This window comes from Amblyomma americanum, chromosome 4 (genome assembly GCF_052857255.1).
Source record: "Amblyomma americanum isolate KBUSLIRL-KWMA chromosome 4, ASM5285725v1, whole genome shotgun sequence".
In the NCBI taxonomy this organism is placed as follows: Eukaryota; Metazoa; Arthropoda; class Arachnida; order Ixodida; family Ixodidae; genus Amblyomma; species Amblyomma americanum.
The window spans coordinates 16,936,807-16,950,297 of NC_135500.1; the positions used below are offsets into that span (position 1 = coordinate 16,936,807).

The 13,491-nt window shown below is 48.6% G+C and overlaps 2 protein-coding genes across 4 annotated transcripts in view; one reads left to right on the forward strand and one right to left on the reverse strand.

The window, feature by feature from the left end:
• The window catches only part of LOC144127807 (uncharacterized), a 1,292,097-nt gene that overhangs the window by 472,346 nt on the left and 806,260 nt on the right, over positions 1-13,491 (reverse strand). The gene's annotated exons all lie outside the window — the stretch shown is intronic.
• The window catches only part of pck (Claudin superfamily protein pickel), a 52,640-nt gene continuing 41,191 nt past the window's right edge, over positions 2,043-13,491 (forward strand). For both annotated transcript variants that reach the window (XM_077660743.1, XM_077660744.1), the window contains exon 1: positions 2,043-2,142. The gene's annotated coding sequence lies outside the window, so the exon portion shown is untranslated. The remainder of the gene's footprint in view (positions 2,143-13,491) is intronic.

Below are 13,491 nucleotides of genomic sequence, written 5' to 3' on the forward strand. Positions count from 1 at the left end.
AAAGACACCCAGTGAGGACGTCCGGAGTACGTTGGTCGCAGGATATATATCGGACAGCCGTGTGCGGACTTCCGTAGGACGCCTCTTGCGTTAAAATAAATAGACGTGGTGATGCCCGAAAGTCAATGTCCTGTGTTTGTACCCTGGCCGTCCTGTTTAGGTCCTCGACGTTCGGATCTAAATCGGATGTCCGCCGGATATTCATATTAGACAGCGTGCGCTAACAGGACGTACACAGGAAACTTGGAGACAAAGGAAAGAAGCGCTTCTTTCCTCGCTTCTTCCCTCTGTCTCCAAGTTCCCTGTGTACGTCCTGTTAGCGCACGCTGTCTAATAGAGATGTACCAACTAACCCGTCAGAAAGTTCTACTACCGGATATTCATGGACCATTGGGAAGCAGGCGTTCCCATATGCATAGAGTTCCTTGTACAAATTCCCTCCCGCTCCGTACGAACTCACTCCTCCCGTTCCGGTCTCGTCTTCCTATCGGCTAGGAGCAATCGTCTGTTCTGGGAGGTTCTCGATTTTTCTTTCGCCCCGTCGACGCCGAGCGCGAGAACGAAGGCGGGAGGGCGACTCCTAGCGCGGCCGTAGTTACTCGCCCTCCGTCGCCTCTGAGTCATCTTTTTCTACTTCTTTCTGGAAAGTTCGGCAGCCAGTCGGGCCTACTTTTTCCGTCGAGCGCGCGCGAGGGTGCGCAGCCACTAGGCAGGAATGGGCCCTGGAGACAGGCCTTTGTGTCCAGCTCTCCAACTTCCCCTTCACTCTTCCACAACCCTAGCCTGAGCAGTGAACATTCCATGCCCCACGGCACGCGGACAAAAGCACGTGTGACGTCTTCTTTCCTTTCCTGCCTAGACTCTGCCATCAGACTCATCATCACCTGCTATCGGATTCATCCTCCCCCGCCCAAATTACCATCACGGTAAAGAAAAGTCGAATGAGAGGCACTGTTGGGTACTGCCGCACATCCTTTCTATGAGAAGGACAGCGGCGGAACTATTTGAGAGGCGGAGGGTGGCGTGGTGGTGACGAGGGGCAACGGAGATTTACGTCCTCATCCCACATTACATGTTTTAGGTGTTTCCCTCTTGCCCCTCCTCTCCAGACAGCACTGGACTGACGGACTGATAGGAAACCACGAAAACACTTACAAGCAAACACACCTCGCTTCCTAAGAAAGAGGGCCCCGCCGGGGTGGCGGGGATTCATGTTTTTGCAGCTTGACAAGCTCTCGACAAATGATCAGGCTGAACGCATGCTGTTACATTAGACGGGGGGCCCCGTCTGCTCGTTCTGGTTTTCTCGCTTCATACATGTCGCTCGAAGTTCCGTTGCGCATGGTTCCATATACTAAGCAGGTTAGAATAAATGGGCCCTCTTCGCTACTGTCCGAGGTGAGGCCCTGGGCTGCAGCCCCCTTAGCCCCCCCCCCCTTAATCCAGCGCTGGACGCTCCGCACCGTGCCGCAGATTTAAGAATTAAAGGTTGTGTAAAATAATTAGCCAGCTAGTTTCCATGTGGTGCCTTCAGCTTTGTATCTCACACAAAATACACTTTTAAGATACATTTCGTGTAGGAATCGTGTATATGCCGATTTTAATTAAGTTGGCTAGAGTTTAGAATCGGATTAAATCGGCTACTGGAAGGACAAGCAGCGTATTATGGAGGACCAAAGATAGATACAAAAACGGCGCTTTGTTTCCGAGTGCTAAAATTTCTCGTTGCTCTCGCGATGCTTTTCCTTTCCATTTCGACAAGGTGCATTTCGAGAGTTTGCCTGCAGAGTAAGCCCTAATTAATGAAATTTCGCTTTAAATAAATTTTACCATCAGACCTGAGAAGGAAACACTAGAAGGCTTAGGAGTACTCTTGGTATCTGAATCGCAGAAATAAACTGGAAATGGTGCTGAAAGTGCCGCGGGGGCTGCGAGATCGGAAAAAGATACCAGCAGCAGACGACAAGGCGACAGGTTTCTTTTTTCTCATATGCGAGAGCAACTTCCTGTTTGATAGTGACGTCACTTCCGACGCGCGGGCAGCTGGCGCAGCCGCGCAGCGGCGGCGAAGGATCGGAGCGGTGGCGGCGGTGGTTTGCGTGCGGTGCTGTGGTGTGGTTTGGATTTCCGGGATTTCCTGAGGTAAGCTGGACTATCTTGGTTTTCGGCTGAAGTGTAGTAATGGAAACTGCGATCGTGTGCATGCTGCATACATGCTTCGCAACCAATCCTCTTCCAGTACATCAACAGCGTGAGGAAATGCCGCCGTGATGCGTCGTTCAAAAAACTGGTTTTTCGAGCGGCTTTGCGTTGCCAGTTCTCAGGGCGGGGCGCGCGCCACTTGCCGTGTTGTTGAGGCACCGCTTGAGGTTCACAGCGAGCGTAAAAACGTCTGGTTGGAAACTTTTTCAACTGTCCTACGGGGGTGTTCGGACGTGTGCGGCGCAGTGTCCCGGGCGCTTCGGCCGCCCAGCTTTGTTCGGAGTAGGCCACGCGTGTGTGATCGCACCTGCTGGCGTCCGGCGATCGCATCGGCCCGTGGCAAATCACCTGCCGTGTAACAAGACCATGCATTCTGAATGAGGCTACGCAGTGCGGTCGGAGGGCAGCACCGCGATCGTCGCACTCCGTTCGGTTGCCGCGCGCAGCAGTTGGGTGGGCAAGGCCTGTAGCTAGTCCGCAGTCATTTTGGACTGGTGTCTGTCTCCTGAAAGGCCGTGTTGTAAAAATAAACAATGGACCCAATTGGTAGTTTCAGTCGGTGCTAATTGGACGTTTCAATCGGTTTCAAGATTTCCGATGACACACACTCCGAGTTTCAGTCGGGTTGTTAAACTGTTGAGCCTTAAGTAGATTGCCATATTTCGTTGGGAATCACTTGCAGCATGTGAATTGGAGTTCGATATCAGGGGTAGCGAAAGTTTGAAGGGTTGCCACACGGCCCATTGGCGGCATGGGAAACTTGTGCGCAAGCCAGGTGCTCAGCTTTCTCAGGGGCCGAACATCCTCTCGTCTCCGCATACACAATCGTAGGGTTTCTATCTGTACTTTTAATCAATCACTCTGTTTAAAACAAGTTATGTCAGGCCAATTGGAATTTTATATTTGGGGCTTCCACATGTTTTTCGGGACACAGCTAAGATTTTTTTCAAACATTGTTGGCTTCATCTACTTTTTTTCATTGCTTTTGCTTTTTGACATTGGATTGCACTGCCGTCGCAGGTTCTCGAAGGCCGCGCCTTTGGGTTTCAAAGGTCTCGGACGGGCGCCTTCGCCTCCAAGGCCCTTAGCGGCAAAGGCGCAACATTTGTGCCATGTAGCTCAACTCCTTAAGCCTTTGGATATAAGGAACCGATTCTGAAAGGCCTTTGCGGTGCCCGTGTGACAGGGGTATTACTCTAAGGTACAAAAACGGTATTAGCAGTTTGATCTTCTGGATTGCATTCAACCTCTGCACCTCCAGGCAGAAAAAATAGAATTGCTTCCCATTGGACTTTTAAGTGGGAGAATTCTTGTTTATTGGAAAACAATTGAAAGAAACATCTTCCAATTGGAATGACATGGTCATCATCATCATCAGCCTTACTACGCACACTGCAGGGCAAAGGCCTCTCCCATGCCTCTCCAATTAACCGTGCCCTTTGCCAGGTGCGCCCACCCTTTTCCTGCGAACTTCCTAATCTCATCCGCCCACCTAACCTTCTGCCGCCCCCTGCTATGCTTGCCTTCTCTTGGAATCCACTCCGTTACCCTTAAGGTGACATGGTCAATTGAAAGGAAACATGGCTCCCGTCTGAAAAGTTGGACACCAAACTATGAATATCTCTTTGCAAACAGTAAGGGTATTGGTTGGTTAGGAACCAGTTGACACCCTTTAAGAGAGCAGTCCCCCAGCCAACTCCTTGGCTTTGGACTGAAAAAACCGAGCAGTTGGCTGCGGGACTACTCCCAGGGCATCGCCAGCCAAAGCTCGGTGACTCACATGCCAGTGGGCCAGCGTTGTGGTCCATTGCACTTAATTTCTGCGTGATATTAAAGTCAATTTGACAGCTTTAAAGCCACTTCGGTTTGCGTGTTGCAGGTGGAGCATCCTGGAAAAAACGGCACAAAAAGATGACGGACTTAGAAAGGATAGACAACAGAGCAACCAATCAGAAGTCGGCAATCCAACAGGGGACCACCGTTCCCATTAGATAAACCAATGGGAAACCCGTGTTGCATTAATTTAGGCTGCAATAGACCCATTTCACAAGCAATTACGCTACGGCAGTGCCGCTGCGGAGCACCCTGGGAGTTGTAGTACTCCAGCGGGTGAGCGTGCCAGCGAAATGCATTGTCTATGCACGGCTAGCAGTGCTGTTTGCATCACCACTCATCTCTTCGCTGCACGTATTGAGGTTTTATAGGCTGGTTGCCTTCCTATAATCATCGAAATATGCTGTGGCAGGTGCATCGAGCAGACGGCAGCAAATCTCGCATATCTAGGATAAGAATGGTCCGCACAGGAGTGTGTAGAAGCCGGTCAGAGAGGCAGCTGGAGTTGCTCCATTCTGCACATTTAGCTTCTTGTCGCTATAGGTCAGTGCAAGTTGGCATAAGTGTGAATGTATATTGTCTAAGTGTGGCGCTACATGTAGAAGCGCATTTTAGTTGCTGTCAGAATCTCTTGAAGGAGCAAGGCCACGGTCGGCTCTGCCCTCGCGCTGCATTGTAAAGCTGTCCTACCTGCATTCTGCCCTGCGTAAGGCTGCTGGGGAAGAAGTGGGCCTAGTGCCATTTTCAGTCTTCCACGAGACGTGAGCGCTGGTTGTGGGTATTCTGCTCTCATTATTCATGTTGCAACACCCGCGGAAACGCTTTCGTTTTATGGAATCAAAACAGCAGCCGGGTGACAAATGTGTCATATTGGAGATATAAACAAGGGTGTGTTAATTTGAAATATTCCCGATATTTTCTTGCATATCCACTTTTGAGCATGCGTAAATATACTGGCCTTTTCACAATGCACAATCCTGTCACAGTATTGCTGGCATCTTACATAGACGTTCCTATGATAAAAAAAATATATATAAATTTCTTCGCTTGAGACTGCACAATTGCGGTACAGTCAAACATGGTCAGGCCAGCACTGAGGTACTAAATGGTCGCGCGACACTACTCCGACAGCTAATATAAAATTTAAAAGGAAAACAGTAATGCAATGGGCAGCTCTAAAATGAACTTGAAAGCTACATACTAATCACTATTCATTCGAAGAGCAGAACGCACTTGCTTCTCACAGATTTCTCGAAAAGGAGATTCATAACTTGTTCGTACCGTTCAGGTCTATAGACCTGAGCGGTACATAGATTGAGGTCTATAGATTGAGTGGTATAACAGGGTATAGACCGTTAAGCCGCAAAATAGAGAAGCTGACTTTTCATATTTTTGTTCATGTACGCTATGCGTATCATAATAGCTTGCCTAAAGCAGACAGATGTGTGGGAAGTTTTAAACAGCCTAAAAAACAGAACATCAGCCTTTCTCGCCTCATTCCCAAATGCAGCTGAAATGCATGCGGTAAAGTACTGCATGAGGTCAGTGTCGAAAAAAAAAGTGGACTGATTATTACAGGATTGTGTAAATAATGCAGAGTAAAACGAAACAAAAGTATAAACACTGCACACTGTCAGCTAGACTTGCAAAATGTACAACCGTAATTGTGCATAATTATACCCGTTGTTCTGCTTCAATGTAGGCATTGTTCTGTACGATATGACAGATAATTCAGTAAAACATGGCGTTAAAACTCTGCTTATTCGTTATATTTATGGTTGTTCGTATAATAAAAGGAAATGGAAACAATCTTGTGGCATTTTTTTTTTTACATACTCTGTAGCGCAAGCAAAGAAATAAAGTTTCTAGACATGGCCTGCTGGCTGGAATGAGACTTGGGAAACTGCCAGGAAAATCAAGTGACCAGAAACACAAACATCGTCTGAACACGTGAAAGCGTTTGTATCAGCATGCGTAGGAATGTGTTTCTGGTCAGTCACATGAAAGTGAGGGACAAGCGCGTTTTGATCGCCAGCTGCGGTCACCACCTCCTGCGTCTTAGCAACTGCTACCCCTCTCAGAGCTGCACCTGCGTCTGGTTCCTTTAGCAGAATACGATAAATCCCGTAGAAGTAAGCTATTACGAGCGAAGCTAATGCCATTTAAAGTGCGAAGGAAAAGTGGGCTACTGCGCAGACGTCACCGCGAAGAACTACAGCCAAGATGGCTGCTTGGTCACTTCCGGTAAGCGCGCGCATGCGTAGTGGGCCGTGTGAAATCAGTCTGTTTGTGCAAGTTGGTACCGATTCAGGGTTTAGCAGCACAGGAAGACTCAAACAAAGGGCGCACACAACACAAGTGCTGACTCACAAATGGTCTCTTTATTCAGAGAAACACCGCTTGTATGCTTTGCTTTCCAGAATAACAAAAAGGGCAGGAGAAACAAAACACTACTTGTCGTGCACAAGGGTGACAGCACAAGCCGACTCGCCGTGGCACAAGCGCAGATATGTTTGCGGAGTAAATAGCTGATCTCGTTATCATTCAGTGTTATTCATTGATCACTTCAGGTTAGCTGGTCTTTGTGTTTGCAGACATTGCCTTGCTGAGGCACTCAGGAGATGAAAATCATGATCAATGAGTTGGACAGACAGCAGAACGGCGGATCTAAAAATTAACATGCAGAAAACCAAAGTCATGTTCAGCAGTCTAGCAAGGGAACAGCAGTTCACAATTGGTAGCAAAGTGCTGGATGTGGCAAAGGAATGCTGATTCGGAATACTGACAGCTGATCTGGATCATGAGAGGGAAATAATGAAGGATAAGAATTGGGTGGAGCACATATGGCAGGCTACCAATATCCCTCAAGAGAAAAGTGCACAACAGCTGTATCTTACCGGTACTCACCTACGGGGCAGAAACATGGAGGCTAGCGAAAAGGTTCAGCTTAAGTTGAGGCCAACGCATCGATCCATGGAAAGAAAAGTGATAGGTGTAACGTTAAGAGACCGGAAGCGGGCAGAGTGGTTGAGGGAACAAACGCAAGTTAATGACATCCTAGACGAAATCAAAAGGAAGAAATGGGCTTGGGCAGGGCATGTAATGTGAGGGCAAGTGTCTGTCAACAGTATCCCGGGTGTCCGATTTTAGTCGGAGGTGACTTTAACGCCCCTCACCAGGATTGGGGGTACCCCACTTCGAGCCCTTGTGTGAGATTCTTTGCCAATTATTGTTGAGCGCATACAAACAGAGCTCAGCTGTGCTACGACTACCACCTGGACTTTTGTTGGTGGACTGGCTCCAGACCTCGGCCTTCTTAACTTGTGGGCGGCACGCCATCAAGCCGAGCTGGCTGCTACGCGAGACCCTTCTTCGTCGCAGGCACGTACGCGATTGCACTATCTTACAGCTAAGGTACGCAAATATGAACGCGACCTCTCTCGACGGCAGTGGCTTGCGTGGTACGAACAACTTTCTGCAAAATCCTCGAATGCCTCTCCCTGGCGACCATTCCGTACAATGGAATGCGGTCGCCATTCGACTGACGCAGCAGCAACCACATGCTTCGCGGCTAACTTGTCACCAGATGATTTCGCCAAAGAAGCAGCGCGAAAGTTCTTCCCAAAATACGATGCTGTGCCTTCTTTAGACGCTAGTTTAAATATGACAGGCATCCCAGCGCATGTATATCAAATGCCGTCTGATGTCAACGCAGATGGAATTGCATGTCCATTCTCTATGCCTGAGTTGCTGGCTGCAATGTTGATGTGAAACGGAAAACAGTGCCTGGCCCGGACAATATTCATTACGAGGTGTACAAGAACCTGGGTAGCGCTGCACTCCCTCAGCTACTAGACACCATAAACAAAGTATGGCTGGATGGCGTCGTGCCCAAGAGCTGGAAATTCGCTCTCGTGATTCCTATCCCGAAACCAGGAAAGCCTTCGACGGACCTTGCAAACTTGCGACCTATCCCCTTAACTCCTACGTTGTGCAAGCTGGCGGAGAAAATGCTAGCCACATGATTGCCGTGGTGGCTAGAGCAGCACGGTTTTCATCACCCTGCACAAATCGGCTTTCGTCCATATATTGGTACAGAGGATGAGTTGCCTGTCTTGGCATCTGCAGTTTTGTCATCTACCCGCAGCCGCAATGTGTGTACCGTTTTAGCAATGGACGTTGAAAAGGCATATGACAGCATCAGTCATGCAGCCATTCTGAACTCCATTGACATGCTTCATCTCCCTCTGAGAGTGCGTAGTTTTGTAGAATCATTTTTGGAAGGCAGAAAATTTGCAATACGCCTCAGCGGCAAAGCAGTCGGATCATTCGTTCCTCTGTGCGACGTGCCCCAGAAATCAGTATTGTCGCCGACATTATTTAATATTGCTTTCATCCCGCTGGATTGGCGCTTACATAATATATGTGACATAAAATTTCTTCAGTACGCTGATGACATCACGGTGTGGAGTACTCGCCAAGATCTCCATACTCAGGAGGCTGCCCTTCAATCTGCCTTGGATGTTACCTCTAATTACGCATCATCCATGGGACTTAGCTATCCGTGCATAAAACAACATACACATCAGTCGCCAACCGCTGGGGACGCCGTAAACTTCCTGCAAGTCCAATCCGTATTTGTCTATCAGGCACCCGACTACAGGAAAGTGCGAGTGTAAAAATCCTTGACTTAAATGATTCAACAATCAGGATCAGCGGCTGCATGGGTTTCTCAGGCAAAAAGGCAAGGTATTCAGACTTTGGGTTTCCTTGGAAGAATTGCTCCTAAAACAGGTGGCGGAGGCTCGTTCGTTGCACGGCAATTGGAGAGGGCAGTTCTGCAGCCACGTTTTGTTTATCAAGTCCAGTTTCAACATCTTACAAGAGCCCAATGGGATCGCCGTGAAGCCGTGAACCGAGAGGCTATGAGGACCATTACGTGCCTTCCACGCATCACACTGGTCATAGCTTTACAAGAGAATGTGCAGCTCAATACCATTGATGAGCTGGTGCAGTAGTCAAGAGTTTGACGAAACGTCGTCTGGTCAGGTAGAGGCATAATAAAAACATAGGGTCACTGACCAAGTCAAAATTTTTAAAGAAACGTATTGACGTTTCGGAAGCCCTACGGCTTCCTTGTTCCCCATTGTGAACAAGGAAGCCGTAGGGCTTCCGAAACGTCAATACGTTTCTTTAAAAATTTTGACTTGGTCAGTGACCCTATGTTTTTATTATGAGCTGGTGCAGCAGCGCCGTGATGCGCGCAGCCTTAAGGCCAGTCTTTCGTACTCCACGCATGCACTGAGGACTTATGCAACATCACACTCCATTCTTCAGCTGCCAATGCCAGTTCTTCCCCCATGGAAGTTTGTACTGCTCAGCGATAACAAGCCAACAGATAATCGCCTACCAACATCTGCTAATTCGGCATCGTTGCTTTGCCAGAAATTTGAGGAACAAGATGCTTGCCTGCCTGAAGGATCCATTGTTATCTACGTAGACGCAAGCATACAAGACTGCAAAGCAACAACAGTTATCTACTGCTCGTGCAGACCTGCCCTGAATCAAACCTCTTGGTTTCAGCTTACAGAACCCTCTTCGTCCTTTTGTGCTGAGCTGGTTGCAGTTCAAGAAGCACTCTGCTCCGTGGGTGACATAACTATGCTCCCTGTGGCCCGCGTTGTCATCTGCACTGGCGCCCTTCAAGTAGCCCGGTTGCTACGACGTGTTAGCCGCTGTCCAACGATATGTCAGGACATCCACCGGCTCGTGGCACGCATCCCGCAGCCAGTACGTATTGAGTGGGTCCCACGGGATCTGCTGACTGCTCAAAGCCAGGCAGATTTAGCGACCCGACCCGCCTTGCGAATCCAGACTCATCACTGCCTCGGCTCCTTCATTTGGACAATTTTGCTCTCCTTTCATCAAGAAAGGAACTTCCCCGGCACCGTTCACGTGCTCTCATCCCTCCGTGTGCGGTAATCCTCCCCCGCGGTCTTATACCCCTGTCACACGGGCATTTCGAGGGCCCTCGAACCGATAGTCTATCGACTCAAAGGCGATCGGGCGCTGCCACACGGGCAGTTTCAATGGCGATCGAGTCAATAGCCTATCGAGTCAACGGAGTAGCGCAGAACTCCATCGAGATTTCGAGGGCCTTTGAGCGCTGCCCAAGGTTGCTAGGGTTGCTTCGAGCGGCGCCAAGCGCATTTTCGTACACGACACATTCACGGTACAAAAGCATGAACAAACATTATTAACCTAAACTTTAATGCAAGCAGTCAGTATAATAATTTTTAAATTGTATTAGACTGGTTTTAAGTGCATTAAGTGCATTAACTTTGCGTTGCTTGCGTACTTAACGTTGACAACATGGCGGCACCCTGCCCGCCCGCTTCACAGCGATAACTGCTTCGTCGCTAATCCCTCAAAGCAATATCGTGTTCTAAGTTGTATTCGCCTTCGATTTACCCATTCTTACCCTCGCATAAAGTTTCAAGAGACAAATAGTTCTTGTTTTTCAGATATCATGGCGATTTCCCACGTCTTAAGCCTGACAAAGCAGTGCTCCGACGCAGTTGGACTGGCTTGGTTTTGGCTCGTCTTGTATTAGAGTGGCTACAGCAGTGTAAGCATATGTCCGTTGCATACGTGCAATTAAAAGGGTTTTGAACGACTTTTGCGTATGCCTGTATTTCAGCATTTAGTATACATTCATCAAATATTTTTGTTATTTTTGCAAAATCCAAAGTAGCGATTGTAGCGCCACACATCCGTGGCGTAAGACACGAGAACCATTTTAATGGCCATTGAGATTTGCCGTGTAGCAGCGGCGAGTTCGATGGCGATTGAGAATCTCGAAGACCCTCGACTCGAGGGTGATTGACACTGGCCGTGTGACAGGGGTATTACCCGTGCAGAGGAGGTTGCGCTTAGGAGGATCTGGGTCGGGGTTGCCCTCACACCTGCCGTCACTCGAAAGTGGCCTCAGTACCGAGATTTGTTTCCTCGGCCAGGGTGTCCGATATGTAAACACGAAGACATTGAAGCCGACATTCATCACTTGCTGTGGGACTGCCTAGCTCTCAAGCCTACAAGGATCTGGCACCTGAATGTAGCGGGTCTTTCACCAAGCAACGCTACATTGCCTGGACGCATGGACCGTACCATCAATCTCTACTGGACTTCATCAAATCATCTAGCCTTTTTCTATTCATTTAATTACTACTACATATTTCCTCACACCTTCACCCATTATTGCCCTGAGGCAATAAATTTTGCTATAAAAAAAATTGCCATGATTGCTGTTTTGTTGCACTGACTTCTTTTATTATTTATTTCTTTTCAACTGGTTCATTTTTTGTTTGTTAACCATTTGTGGAATTTGTTTTGTTTACTGAATAATGTAATTGTATCTTGATTTCTGTATGCCCAACCTGCGAAAATTCCTTCCTGGAATTGCAGTATCAGTAAATAAATAATAATGATAAAATAGACCTCATCTGGGTCAGGAGAGATGCCCTCTGCTCTAACAATGACACCAAGGAACTTGACGCTGCTGGCCGCGAACGAGCACTTCTTTTGGTTCAGTATGACTCCTGCCTTCATATGCTTGTCAAGAATTTCTTGGAGGCGATGGCCATGCTCAGTGCACATCTTGCCAAAGGCTAGAATATTGTCGATCATGTTCACAACATCCGATGGACCTTCAAGGATCTGACTTCTATTGCGGGAGGTACTAGTCACGATCCCGAAGGGGAGCCGCAGGAAACAGCAATGACCAAATGCGGTTATGACCGCGGTGTACTTTTGCGACTTGCGAGACAGCTTGGCCTGGCGGAAGCTCAACGTAGCATTCAACGTGGAGAAAACAGTGGCATCACCTAGCAGACCAAGGCATTGCTCGACGGTGGGCAACATGTGGCGTCCCTGCGAAATGACCTTGTTGACGCGGGTCAGATCCACTCAGAGCCTTTAGCCGCTGGTAGCCTTGGGGACAACAACCAGACCTGCGCACCAGCCAGTTTGTGTGTCGATGCGACGACTCACGCCATCCAGCTTGCCCAGCTCAACCTTGACCATGTCCCGAAGTGGTATTGGCACGTCTCTGGATATGCTTAAGGAGAACAGCGTAGCGTCTGGCTTCAGATGGATGTTGTATGCACCTTGAAGTGTTCCAAGCCCTTGGAAGAGACTAGACTCAAGCTGCAGCTCCAACGGTGGGTTCTGGAGCCCCTGAGGTGTGGTCAAGAAACTTTCAGACATCCAGTGCTTGAATCGCAGAGAATCTGAGGAGAGGGACTGTGTGTGTTGCCAAGACATAGAGCTGTTGCTTGACAGACTTGCCATTCCAAGTCAGTGTAGTGAGATGGGTTCCCAATACTGGCAGGACGTTGTTACCTTTCAGCTTACAGACCTGAAGCTTGGCAGGAATGCCATGAAGCGTATTCAGTACAATGGAGGCCTCAGTGCCAGAGTCCACCTTACTTGAATTACAGAGTGCGTCCATCAACAAAGAGCTCAATGAATTTCGCATTCTGGTGGTCCTCTGGGATGGCGTGAAGCTCCACAGAATTGGCCAAAGGTGTCCATGTTCGCTCTCTGCTGTCTTTTTTGTTCTTCAGGCAAACAACTTTGAAGTGACCACTCTTGCTGCAAAAGTTGTAGGACACATGGAAAGCACGCAGATGCGATGCATGCCTACAAACGAACAGAGATGGGTAGGCTTATCAATGGATGATAACTTTCCTTTACACACACATACACACACACACGTAGGGTCGACGATTCTGCTCAGTCACAAGTTTTACGCTTGTTATCAGTGTCTTCATGCTGATGCGCTTGAGTCAGTGCTTCTTGCTGTAACAACTTTGGGTTATGACATGGTCCGAAAGCTCGTGGTCAAGCAAAGCAACGATGATCTCAAACAAGCCTATCTTCTATAGCAGACGGTGCATAATTGCAGCACTTTATCATCGTCTGGAGTAAGGTGAAAAAAGCATCAGTGGTCTCACCCGGTTGTTGCATCCAGTGGTGGAAGCAGGCAGACTCGTATAGGTTGTTGAACGGTTGGACAAAACGGTTGATGAACATCTTCTTGACAGCTGCAATGTTCTTGAGGTCGATGTCCCCAAGCACTGTTGGTACAAACACAGTTCTAGCTTGCGGCCCCATGCAATAAAGCATAGAAAGCACCTGCACGTTCTGTGCAGCTGCGTAAAGTCCTGTTGCGAAGCAGCAATTTTCGAATTGCAGGAGCCTTGTGGGCCAGGTACTTGGACTTTCGGAGGGTGCATTGCCTGTGCCTTCGTTCATGGTGAAGAGCACCCCCTGCGATGAGCACGGAAGGACCATAGGCGCATAAGCCCCGAATCAGTGGCGCCACAATCCTACTTCTGACTCCACGTCGTGGGTTGCTTTGCCGCCAGCATGGCCCACACAAGCTGGCTCCAGGCA